Genomic DNA, 13,413 nt, shown 5'->3' with positions numbered 1-13,413 from the left:
ACCAGAGATTGCATGATTCAGTGCTGTTTAGAGATACCATACTGTTAAAAATGAACACGCATTGTGTTATAATGTTAGGTAAATATAAAACAATAAACATAAATCTCTGGTATGAACCCTGAAAATTTAGATATAACTTCCAGATCTAAAAGTTGAACAAAGATACATCACAAGCAGATTATCCAGGTCTGTCAAGTCAATTTACTATTCAGCAGTACTCAGAGATACAGCTGGTTTTATACTTCTGAAGTATTAATCTTGTGGACACTAAATTGCTCTTAACAAAATATTTTCCTGTGCTCTGTAGCTTTTGACAGACTTGTGTTTTCTCCTGTGTAAAAAATTTAGAGGCCACTGGAAAGGCCGACTTCAATATTAAGTGTAGCAATTACTCTTCTCCAAAATTCTTGAAGTTGAGCAGAATGTGACTGTTTCCCTCTCCAGCTTCATAAGTTAAAATAAAAAAAATAAAACATTTTGGATTGCTATCCTAATCATTGTGTTTACTATCCCATGGGACCTTGAAGATGTTTTCTATTACATGGTCTGACATTGCATGCCATCAGTCACTGATTATGTTCCTATTATCTCTATCCCTTCTTCCAAATTTGTGTTCAGATGTTTTGTTATCAAAAATATACTGACAGCAACCAAGACTTCATTAATATTTTAAACAAAAGAATTCTTGTTCCAGCTGTCATATGCTACAGTCTGGAGTCAGAAGCTTTTTAAATACTAGATCTCACAAGCACACGTGCAAAGGCTCTGCAGAAATGACCTATACAAAAACCAGTTGTGAGTGGTTCCCTCCAACAATGTGAGATGAGCTCTGGGATGAATTGCCTTTGATACAACAGTATCTGACATCTCTATGTGGGACACAACATCTTGTGTGCTTTCCCAAAGTCCTGGCTTGCTGCAAACCTTATGTGCTCACACTTCTCAGATGTAGGATCACTTCTAACTATATTGAGGTTTCAGTTCAAAAATAATCCTACTGTCTGTTATGTGTTAAGGCATCATATGTGACACGTGGCCTTACTGGGGGCTCATTGTCCAGCCTGTACTCACTACAGTTTCCCAAGCAGAGCTGGGAAAGGACAATGAGTCTCAGCACGCACAAGAGCTGCAGCTCCTGCCTTCCATAAAGGAGGGAAAGAGGAGTGGAGAAACGTGGATAATTTCAGTACCAAATGCTTTAGCACCATGTCTGCCAGTTGCTTCTTGTGTGATAAGTGATGGTCTCCACTGACTGTGAAACCAGTGAAAATATTTGCCTTCTGCTTGTCTTCATGAGCTAGAAACACACATGCAGATACTCTTCATTTTGCCCTGTTACTAGACATGATGTGTGTCATAGGTTAGCAAGCATAGTCCCGGAAGGGATATCCTTGCTAAGGGGTGCTTACAGCTTCCTCTGGGACCTGATAGAACCTATCAGTGGCCAGTTTGAATATGGACAATTCTTTAAGCCACTTAAAGTTGTGACCGCCTCTGTGATACACACTTAAGAATAGACAAACTCCCCCCCCAGGCTCTCTCTCGTTTCCGGCGCTGGGACAGGTGGCTGCAGGCCCCGTGCAGGGGCCAGTGGGCCCGGCCTGGCCCTGCTTGGGCCAGGCCGGGCCGGGCCACGGCCAGCCTGGAGCCATGGGCCTGTTCCAGCCGTGGAACCCCCCCCCACTGCCTTGCCGTGGGCAGCCGGAGCGGCTCGGAACCCCCCCCTCCACTGCGGCCGAGATTCAGCAAAGCGGCACCTCTGTCCGGCAGAGGTCAGGGGACCAACAGCGATAAGCCACATTCCAGCTGCAAGGCCGAGGTGAGATTAACCCTTTTATTGCTGTGAAGAGCTGAAAACCTGAGGGAAGAGAGAGAGGAGATGCTTAAAGCTGAAAGTCTGTTGTGAAGCTATGATATATCAGAGTACCTGTTGTAATTTCATGAAGATATGGGGGGTGGAGTGTTCAAGTCATAAGCAATAGGCAGATGCTGCCGCAGCTGTAATTTCATGAGAAGTTTGGACAGAGAGAGATGAACCAGATGAACCAGATGAGGACTTTTGCTCCAAAGAGGAAAGGAGAAAAACCTCAATTCCTAGAGATGCTTCCAGAGATAGTCTTAAAGATGAAGATGACCCTTTGCTCCCAGGGAAGGAGAAGGGCCTCTGTTTTTTGTTTCTGAACAGCTCAACCTTAAAATTGTACCCCAGAAAACTTTCAAGAGTGGACCCTCGAAAGCAGTTGCGGGAAAAGCTGCAAGTCGGGGGAAGGGACTCACATCGCAAGCAGAGAGACTCCTCTTCCTAAATGGACTGAACAATATTTGGAAGTGGGTGGCTGTCTCGGTGTGATACTGTTTTCATAGCATGAGCAAAAAGAGACTTCTCTTTCTAAATGGACTGAACAAGGTTATTATGGAAGTGGTAAACAGACTGAACATCTTAAGGGTTGTCTTTACATTGTCAGTGGGAGAAGGGAGGAAGGTGGGGGGAGGAGGAGAGTTCTAAAGGTGGTATAATTTTTTTTCTTTTCTTCTTTTAGGTCTGTTAATAAACTTCTTTATATTCATTCAAGTTGGTGCCTGCTTTGCATTTCCCCTAATTCTTATCTCACAGAAAATAAACAGTAATGAGTATTTTAGACCAAACCACTACAATGTGAGAATACAATATTTTAATGACTGTGCCTACATGATCCATGGACTATTAGATGCTGCAAAGTACTGAAAGGGAATGATGGTGGGATTCAGTTTCTCTTCTCTTGGGCACAAAGCTTGCTCAGGCATTCTTCTTGCCTTGCTGAGAATCTTCATGGCTTTAACTTGTGAGCATTTGAAACATGGCCAGTACAGTTCTTCAGAAGTCATTACTTAAAAATAGTCTGTGGGAAAGCCCCAAATAAAATAAATATTTTTTATTTGTACTATCTGTTGTTTGGAACAGAGACGATGGCAGCTGGTACAGAGAGTGCCTCAGAGCCACTGACTTACAGATTACATCCTAATAACACAGCTTTGAAATCTATGTTCCTTTGGGTTGGAAAACAAATAGGTAGGGCAACAATATTTACTTAGGACCAGATTCTGTCTTTCTAACTCACATTTACTAATACCTTCATATTTCCTCTGGAGCAAAGGTTTGCAGGCTGCATCAGTTGCTTCTCTGCTCTTGCCACAAATGAGGCACGAGTTTCTCACTGTACCCCTGCTAGGCAGGTTAGCTAGCCCAGCTGGAATCACACTAATAGACTTTTTTCTTACAGGCTTTGAGAAGAATAATGCTGCTGCCTCAGAACCAGTTTTTTGCAGTCTGCTTGTTGGCAGGGGCACAAAGGGGAGGGAGATTTTTTTGCATACTCTCATTCCCAGCCCTCCCCTGCAGCCCATTTCTTTTTTTGGCTTCTCAGTCCCACAGTTACATGAAAACTGTATATTGCCTGCTCTTTAGGCATAGCTAAACACATATTTACATACAAAAGTTTTCAGCTGGTGTTCAGTACTAGGGGAGTAGTTTCCTTATATTTTCGTCTGGTCTTCCTCTCTAAAAGACACCATAAAATCTTCCAAATTACTTTAGTGAGCTCTGGTAAGACACAGGAAAGCACTTATACAGGTGTTTGTGTATGGACATCAGCAATGCTAATAAGGTAAATATTTTCCACTTTTAGACAAACTGAAGCAGATATAACAGTTGTCTTACTCCTAAAGTCAATATTCAGAGCAGTAATGAATTCAGAACAAAGTGAATCACTTATACATAAATTAAATATTTTTGCCTTAAAGAGACTAATGGAGTGAGCTGGGCAGATGGATAGAGGCAAAAAACAGGAAAAGAAGTTTTAGGCTCTGATGGACTTCATCAGCCAAAGAATTCCTAAAGAGATAGTTTTCTCAAGTGTTGAGGCTGAGATATTTTTCTCTAAAATGCTGGAAACCTCTAAAGCCAAAAGGTTCAAAATGGCAGACTAATTATGCAGCTCTTCATCTTTGATGCACCTGACACTGGTCTGCTGCACATGAGGAGCTGGACTTAGATCTGCAGACTACTGTGGCTCAGCAGTGCTGTTTCTTTTTCCTAGAAAAATCACATCAAACTACTCTTGAAGCCAGCAATCTCTCTGCTAACACACCGAACTCCAAAGCAGCACATGCACATATGTAGTGCATTGTGAGATTATTAAAATAGGAAACAGCAATTTGGCTTTGGAGAATCACTCATTTTTATGGCTTCAGCTATATATCCCGACTTTGGTATATATCCTGTGTTTAAATGTTAATTTTCTCTGCTATGTTCATTCTACAATTTGTTTTAAACACTTAAAATAATTTTAGTTTCAGTGGAATTGTCAGAGGAAAGTATTTGATAAAGTATCACATGTTTCTTTGTTATCCATTGGATTATTGTCGTTCAATGTTCAGTTCTATTTGTGGTACAATATTTTACTGAAAACACATTCTTTTCCTGTTCAACCTATTTTTATATATTTATACCAAGTCTTGTAATCAATATAAAGATGTCATTTGGGGGAGGGGGGTAGGGTGAGGCAACAAATGTTGTATTTTATGAAGTGGTTTTTTATTGCCCACAACTTTGAACCAATGGCTCATGAGCACCATTCAAACTGCTTTTCTTTGAATTGGGTATGATATTTTGCTAAACCTGTGTTTGTCTGTCACCATAGCCCATAATCGGAAGCCCCTAGCAACAGACATTATTTGCCTCAGGACCAACAGTAAGAGGTATCTGTTTATGACTACCCAAACTAGACACTCCACTTGCCTATTTGGGAATTAGGATGCTGACTACCGAAAAATTAATGTCAAAGCCTACTTAATCTAATTGACTGTGGTCAGGGATGTAGATTTTGTAGTAAGAAAATAGCTATTCGTATTATTCTAACAGTGTATCAGCACTCTGCATAAATTACTCTGGGACAAAATGTCAGAGGACTGTGTTTTCACACGTGATTTATGTGACCACTGACCTCACTATTCTGTCACACAAGATGTTAAAACCATGTGAACTCAGAAACAATCATATTGGTTCACACCACTGGTTCATCTCCATTATCTCCATTCAACGGCCAGGAAAGACAGTAAGAACAGCCTGTGAAAAGGTTGAGTGTTCTGTTCCTCATAGACATGTAGTTTCCAAAAAGCAGCGAATTAAATACTTACATGTGTGAAGACACACATTGTGCACTTACTAAAGGTTTAACAGCCTCTGCCAGGTCCAGCCCTTGACAATTCACCTAATGCTTTCTAAAATGGATATTTGAGGCCCATAGCACTCTCTTTCAAAATTCATGTTTCATGTGAATGTGTAGCTTAATTTGTATGAAGCCATTAATAGTATTTTATTTCATATTCTTTAGTTCTTAAACTGTAAAGCATAATGAATTCACTTTCTCCTTTTCATTCACGTTTTATATGCATTGGTATTTTATACTCCTTCAATTTTTCTTTCTTCAACCCAAAGAAACCCTAATCTATTTAACCATAGCTCTGATCTATCTTGTCACCTTTCTTTGTACCTTTAACAGCTCCACTGTTTCTGCAGAAACAATAATAAATATCCCCAAGTTGCTCTGCTCATATTGTATGAAATATTCAGTAACCCTGAAAATCCTACTTTTTAGACATGAAGATGCATAAAATAAATAAAGGGTTAAATAAAACCTTTGTGTGTAGTTCAGTCTCAGTTAAACTCTGCTTTGCTTTCTAGTTCTCTCAAAGTTCTGTAAATCCCATCTTTGTTTTAAATAACTCCACAAATAGGACTTTTTCTGGGCCATTTCCTTGAGCACCCTTTTGTCTGGCAGTTAACATGTGGCTGATCTTATTCACCTTTCACCATTTGCCAACAGTTTATTGAAAAGGGCAGTAGAAAAAGAAGATGAAATAATTTCAGGTTAAATTTAATTCAGAGGTAAGGTTAATACTGATAGAAAATCATTGAGAAAGGAGTGCATGATCACTCTATTTATACATCATGATAGAAAAGGTTTTATCCTTACATATAGAGTTTTACTTTCAGTCTAACCAGGTTATTCTTGATATCCATCTTTTTTTCATGTTGTTTCAAAAAATATATGAGACATGGGATGCTTTTGAATAATTGCTTTGAGAGTTATTTGCAAGCTAGGTTGAGGCCTGGCTGTAGAAGCCTTACACCTACATTTTCCAAAGGCTTCTGTAAGAAATCCGTCAGTGTGGTTTCAAGCGGGAATTCGGTGGTAAAATGTTGCTTCCCACTCATTGCATCTTCTCACCCAGCCGAAGTCTCTAGAGAATGTCTAGTGTTTGAAGAGATGATTTTCACCTGTGTTCTTCAGATAATTCAGACCAAGACAACAGCATGCACTTGTTTCTGCTTCTGAAATCAGTGCTGAATCAAGCTGAGTAGGCATACACATGCACTCATCTCAGTCTTAATCCTCTAAAGGACTCATAGAGTTTTGATTAGGTTAATGAAAAAGGATTTAGTGCTTTAGGTCACTAACTTGTGTATTTCTGAAAATTGGTAGAGTTTTGAGGACAATAGTTTTGATGTCATTGACTAGAAAAGACAGATATGCAGGAATGATGTTACTATCGAGATAAAATTTTGGCTGTTGGGTTTTTGGGTGTTTTCTTTTTGGTCTTTTTTTGTAATAAACCTGAGCTCTCTCAGTGAAAGGGTGTACACGTGGAAAATGTGTATTTTAGAACAGTCTTCAATTGTCATCCAAGATTATAACACCTTAATGACAGCTTCCGATTGCTACCAAACTTCATAATAATGAAGCATGTCAGAGAGGAAATCTCTGAAAGGTTTTTTGTGTTTCCTTCTTCTAGGAACAATGAGAGAATGATGTAACTCCTGCTTGTCTTAGGTCACCGAATTGTTAAGTATGTTACTCCTTAAAAACAGACTAATGGACTTCTTTTTCCTCAGTTGGAAACTACCAGCTACGGCTTCCTTTCTCCTCGTTTGACATGTGTTTTGATGTACACATTCTTCTGAGTGTTCTTCAAAAGGTGATGTTTACAGAACATGGATTTTTTTGGTAATAATAATCATAGTGCCTTGAATACTGTAGAAAATCTGAAAGCCTAAATCCCTCACAAAAAACTAATTTTTGTGTTACATAGAAGAAGGAATATGTCACCTTTAACCCTTTTGCTGATCTTTTTGCTTTGCTGTGATTGAGTAAATTAAATACTATTATTCCCTTAAATTGTTTTGAACTTTTTTTTTTTTTTGTTAATATTTCACATCCTAGGAAAACATTCAGAAGAAGTAGAGATTGCAAGCAACTTTGACAGGAATTTCCCATATAGAAAGCAAATGTGCCACTAACTTTTCAATACAACAGAAATTCAAAAGACCTGGAGTGAATCATGCTGTTTCTCAGGTCTGTTGTGAAGCAAAGGTGTTAACTGTGGTGGACACAAAAGTATATGGGGTACAAGGGGTCACATGTGGTGAAAGATCACTGTAAGTGCTGCTTTTAGAGGGACACATTTGCTGTGGAGCAGAGGTTATGAGAGAGGTCCTGGCTACACTTGGGTCAATAAGCTTTGTTCCAGTCTGTGCTCAGAGTTCTTAGCTGTTAGAGTAGTTTGCAGGACAGGGAAACAACATCTCGAGATTCTGCAGAATTGCAGTTTGGTTAGTATTTTAGGTCACCTGGTTTAGCTTAAAAATTACAAAAGCAAATCCATCTTAGAGCAAAGAGACAACATTTCCTCATTTCCTGGCACTGGCCTCTACTATGTGAGTGTAATGCTGAAAGGGAGCTGCTTGAAATAATGAGAGTGAATGGTTTCCTGGTAGGAATCTCTAAATTTGATGCTTCAAGTGGTTTCATAATGCTTCTAAATTGAGGTATTAAATGTAGTTCTGAAACTATCACAGGCTTACAGAGAGGTTAGAAATCTCTTTTTGAGAGATCAGAACAGTGAAGTAAACACAGTTATGCTGTGTCAGCCACAAATACTGTGTCACAGTAACAGAAAAAAACAACAAAAAAAGCAGGCTATAGGAGTATTGCTAAGGCTGCTGACTGTGAGAAAACAGGAGGCCTCTGAATAAAGTATATGTTCATTCTTTTCTTTAAACCAGCCATGTTTAGAATCTAATGCATCCAAAATGTTTGGTTCTGAAAATTTATTGATTTTGCATGTGGGAAAGAAGTGCAGGCACTTGAGAAATGGAGGAATGCTATCACACACTCCCCCCAAAAAAATTAAAATTCTGTTGCTTGTTAATTCATAAAAGCACAATCTATTAGTATAGTATTCTATAAAGCACAATCTGACTTCAACTCTTCCTTTCATTAAGTGCATTGATGCCCTGACTACTCTACATCTATTTCTGGAAACTACATCAAGCATTAGACAAAAGTAAAAGAAATGTGATGGGGCAGGGGAGAGAAACAGTGGAAGACTGGCTGAAAATCAGTGAGAAATATGGCAAACTGAAAGCTAGATCCTTTGGCTGGCCACCAATGGCTCCTTTGGAGTGCTGTTTGAAGACTGAACACAGTTCTGTGTTATTTTCCACTGATCTACTATACTTGGTATTCTATGAAATGTATATTTTCTTTCACCTCAGCTTGCAGTGGAGATTTACAGCTGAAAATAACTGGTTTCTGGTTTAGTAAAACCTAGAATGGTTGCCACATGGTTTCAGTAGAAATCTTTTCCCTAGTTCCTATGTCTGTGCTTACAGTGAATTTTTCTAATTTACTGTAAACATAATGACAGGTTATGTTAATAATAATGTTGGTTAGGGAGCTGGGATTGCAAGTGATGACCTCTGAACTTATGGATTTTATTAAGTGATGTAAAAAACTTTGTATAGTATATTATAACAGTGTTGGATTTACAGGAGTCCAGCACAAACATGCTGATGCATAGCAGCATTTCATTTTTCACTCTTTTATTTCATGAAAAAACTTACTATTCATCTGAATGTGAGTTACTTGAGTGTACACAAATTCCTCTACCAGTGAAAAGACACAGCTGTTAGGCTTCCCCAGGCTTCAGCTTTTTCATGTCTCAGCCCTTAACCACAAATGAAGCACACTCCAGATTCCCATTGTGTTTGTGCCTTGTTATAAAAATATGTGCAAGCATAAGGTGTTTTGCAATTTGGAAATGCAAACAGGAACAAACCTGCCCAAGTCATTCAACTTGGCTACTGAGCAGCTAGGTTGTAATTACAATATTTTGGCTATAAAGCAGCAATTGCTGACGTCACCAGGTCAACATCAGATTGCCAGACATTGTAGCTGTCCTGATCTGAAAATCAATTGATCAAATAAAACTAACTATTTTCATTTTTTCCATAGTAATAAACCATTAGATTTAGAAAAACCCACAACAATCCGTGGCCAGATATGTACATTGTGGTTTTGGTGGCTGTATTACTATATTTCAAATATGTTTGGGGTTTAGATTAACTGCTGGTGACTGCCTAGACCAATGGTTATTTTCTAGTAGGTCAATCTGCTGCTGGAGTCCAACATGCTACTGGACAGTACCTTAAATAATACAGCTGACATTTATGGTTCAACAAATCCTCATAGTCACCATACAGTAAGATTAGAACAGCTACAGAAATGTATGGTTCAAATATAATTTTTTTTTCCTTTTTTTTTTTCTTTTGTTTTGTTTGTTTTGGATTAAAAAAATGCAGCCTCCAAGCATATTATTTTCCTTCTCCTGAACTGACCTGCCAGTAAGTAGCTTGGCAGTTTACTGAGGCCAAAAAATCTGCGTGCATCTTGGTAGTTTATGAATATTGTACCAATGATAACATTTCTTCCTCTGACCAGCAAATGCTGACAGCTGATACTGAAATAGGTGTCAAATGCCTGTCTGTTTGCATGCTGGTTTTTCACTGATTTTTTTTTTCATTTTATGGTAGTCATTTTTTTTTTCCTTGTAAATTGTATAATTGATATCATAACAATTTTAGTTTGAGAAGGATTTTTCAGGTTTTGTCTTAAGAGACAATCTTATTTTGAAAAAATCGGAACATGTTGCTAAAGGGTAGAATTTCCTATTTACCGTGTGGGTTTCTAGGCAGACATGCTAAGGGAAAATAAGTGGATTGATTTATTAATTTGGAAAAGAAGTATTTGTTCTTGGCTAAACAGCTACTACAGGTCTGACCAGTCAACTATTTGGAGCACCAGCTCTTACCATCAAGACATTAAGCAGATATACAGCCCCTGCTCAGCAATGGGGGGTTTGACACTTCAGCACTAGAGAGGCCTTTTAAGCTGAAAAGCTGCTATTTAAGAAACAGATTTAATTTCCTTTTTTCTTAATGGGGTAAGAATAAAAGGATGCATGGATGATACTGCACTAGGTCGGTGAATAATAAACCACATATAAATTCTACAACCGTCATGTTTATTTTTGGATAAGTAACTATTATCCTGTAAGGGAAATTACAAAAGTATTGTAAGTTACAACAACTGTAAGTAAGGAGACAGCATTTAGGGATTTCTGTATAACCTACCTCAACAGTGTAGATGTAGATACAAGAGTATATAAATATTATTCTAAAAGAAATTCATTTTCTTCTAAAACCTTGATCAATTTTATTCTCTTCTTTGAGTAAGATCTTGTAGACAATGTTATGGTGTCTAAAACTTGGTATTTTAAAAAATAGATAGCCTGACAAAATTTTGATTTGATTACTGGTGTATTCATTTAATGTCTTGACTGGAGCTGAGTTAATAAACCAACAATGCTTTGAATAAATCAACCTCAATTTGCTAAACATTCTGCATGTTCTAAGACTATGAGGAAAAAAAGGCATATTTCCATATTTACAGAAGATTACAGGCTTGAAATGAGATGACTTAACACTATTCCTTAATTTCAGTCTTTGATCCTTTGAACACTTCGTTTCATAGGGAACTGAAGGTTTTGCTTTCTTGTGTAGATAGATACACAGATAGATAGATAGATATAGATACATAGATATATAGATACCAATTTACCAATTGCATATTTCCATTTAAGCAATTACTAGACTATGTTGTGGTCAAAGGCCTTTTCTTTGGATATCTGTAGTAAATGGAAGTTCTTTGTAACAATCTACAAATACCAAAAAAGGTTCTGCTAAAAGCCAAAGTCCAAAGCAGTTCAGCCTCAGGAGAATGCTGTGCATTTTTGTGAAATCAGGCTAGCCTATACAAGAAGGGAGTTATTAGAACCATTTCTTTCCTTCTCTTTTTTTTTAATTGTTTTTTCTTGTAAACCCAGTAGTTAAAAGTTGTTCTGAAATACTTTCGGCTGCACAAAAGATTGGAAAAAGTTGTAACTGCTGCTGGAATTCATTCACAGAATGCTTGTAATTCAGTCAGAATTCTTGGTTGATAAGTATCCTGAATTTGCTGGTGACACTATTCCTTTCTCATGTCTCCTCTTCCCTTCTACATTCTCATTCCCTTTTCATTGATTCCCTTGATTTTATTCAGAGTTTGCTCTGGTCCTGCTGCCTACCCAAGTGTTTTATTCACTATTCCTCAGTACAGCTTCTTATTGCATAAAGTACTGATAGAAACATGCTGAAACCCCACCCAGTTTCCTCTCCATAGCCCATGTTACATCAGGTATTTTAGCTTTAAATTCCTTCTCCTCTTCATCCCCTCTCTACCTCTGTATTGCTCTTGGGAGAAGAGCTAGATAGATATCCTATTCTGATTTGAAAGGTAATAAATTCAATTACTTTCCCCAAATGGAGTCTGTTTCATCCATGACTGTAATTCCTGAGTGATCTTTCCCTGCTCTTATCTCTACCCTTTAACTTTTCTTTTTTTCCCTCTCCCCTACCCAGATGAGGAGAGGAGTGACAGAGCAGCTTTGGCGGGCTTTGGTTTGAATGATTCAGCAGCCAGACAGGGTCGACCCACCTCAAATCCTTTTCTGTCTGTGACCCTGAATTTGAATCAATCTAGCTGTCCTTCTGTTTATTGCAGGCCAATTCCCCAGCTTTTCCTCCTTCCAGAGGAGTGCATATGTTTGTGTAGCACACAAACGTTTGTGTATCTCCCTTCTTTATTGCTTTTGAGAGTTTAATGCCCTAGATCTTTGCTCTAATGAGCTGTATGCTAACATCTTCCATACTTACCAAAATCTTTCACGATAATCTTCTGTTGCACATTTCTCCCCTCAGCTGTCCTCACTCTCTTTCAGCAAGTGATGCTACAAGACATTTCCAACAACATAGCTGGAGCCTGTAGATTAAGATATATGGGAGGTATAATGAGCCAAAACTAATGAAGAAAGTGCTCCAAATGTCACCAATAGAGTCACTGGTTTAGACTTCAGATTTCTAGTTTTGTATGAGTTGTGGACAATGACATTTCAGTTTCCTCTTTTTTTGACAGGAACTGTCAATAAAAAAAAGGCTTAGCAACAGGAAAACTATTTAAATATTCTTGTCCCACAGTGTCAGCAGTATGCCCAAAAATGTCCATAACAGGCACAGTCCCAGATCAAAATAAGTTCAAAGTTGTGTAACACAAACTAAAACTTGGGCTGCTTCAATTATTTCAAGGGTGTGAGACAACAAAGCAAGTAAGGCTTCTTACTCTGGCTCTAAGTGCATGAGATTAGATGTCAGTGGTTAAGTAAGTAATCATTTAGGCTGGTGCATCAAGAGTGGTTGGATATGAATACTCCCCATGCCACTCACCTCTGTGCCCTTGGCTGAAGACTACACTAGCTCTGCACGTCACCTCAGCTAAGGCAGTATTTTTTCATTTCAGACATATTACCAGAGCAGCATTATGTGTTTGCACAGGAAGAAATATCTCCCCTAATAGAGTGAATTTAAGGTATAAAGATGTGAGTTATGCATTTACTGTGGGCACCATTTTTTTCTCCTTCTTATTACATGGTCTTAGCTGTTTTGTTGGAATACTTTATCACAGAGGAACAGAATGTATTTGTAAAGTATGTCAAACAGTGTGTTATTGTCATGGCAACATAGCTGTACCACACCTGGGCTGATTAATACCACTGCACCAGGTCTAAGGCCTGGTCTGGAATACATATTCATGGAACGCCCTGCTGAGTACCTGGGATGCTTCATGCCTGGGAGGGGGGAGGGTCTTTCTCCATAAGTTTTCTCCCAACATGTATTTACCTCAATTTGCCTTCACTGAAAATCTCACCAAAAATACTACTTTTCCCTGGATACTTTTCCTGGAGATGTGTCACAAGAAAAGAAATGGTCAAGAATTCTGTTGAAACGTTTTCTTGCCATCAATACTTTACAAACCGTATTCAAATGTAGTTTAACTCCAAGACTCATTTAAGTTTCTAATTGCAACAATTTTGTGTTCATAAATGTTTTACTACTCCCTCTTGGCCACTGAGTGCAAGCTGATCTCTTCTGAATATGCT

This window comes from Aphelocoma coerulescens, chromosome 2 (genome assembly GCF_041296385.1).
Source record: "Aphelocoma coerulescens isolate FSJ_1873_10779 chromosome 2, UR_Acoe_1.0, whole genome shotgun sequence".
Lineage (NCBI taxonomy): Eukaryota > Metazoa > Chordata > Aves > Passeriformes > Corvidae > Aphelocoma > Aphelocoma coerulescens.
Note: the sequence above shows the minus strand (reverse complement) of the source record.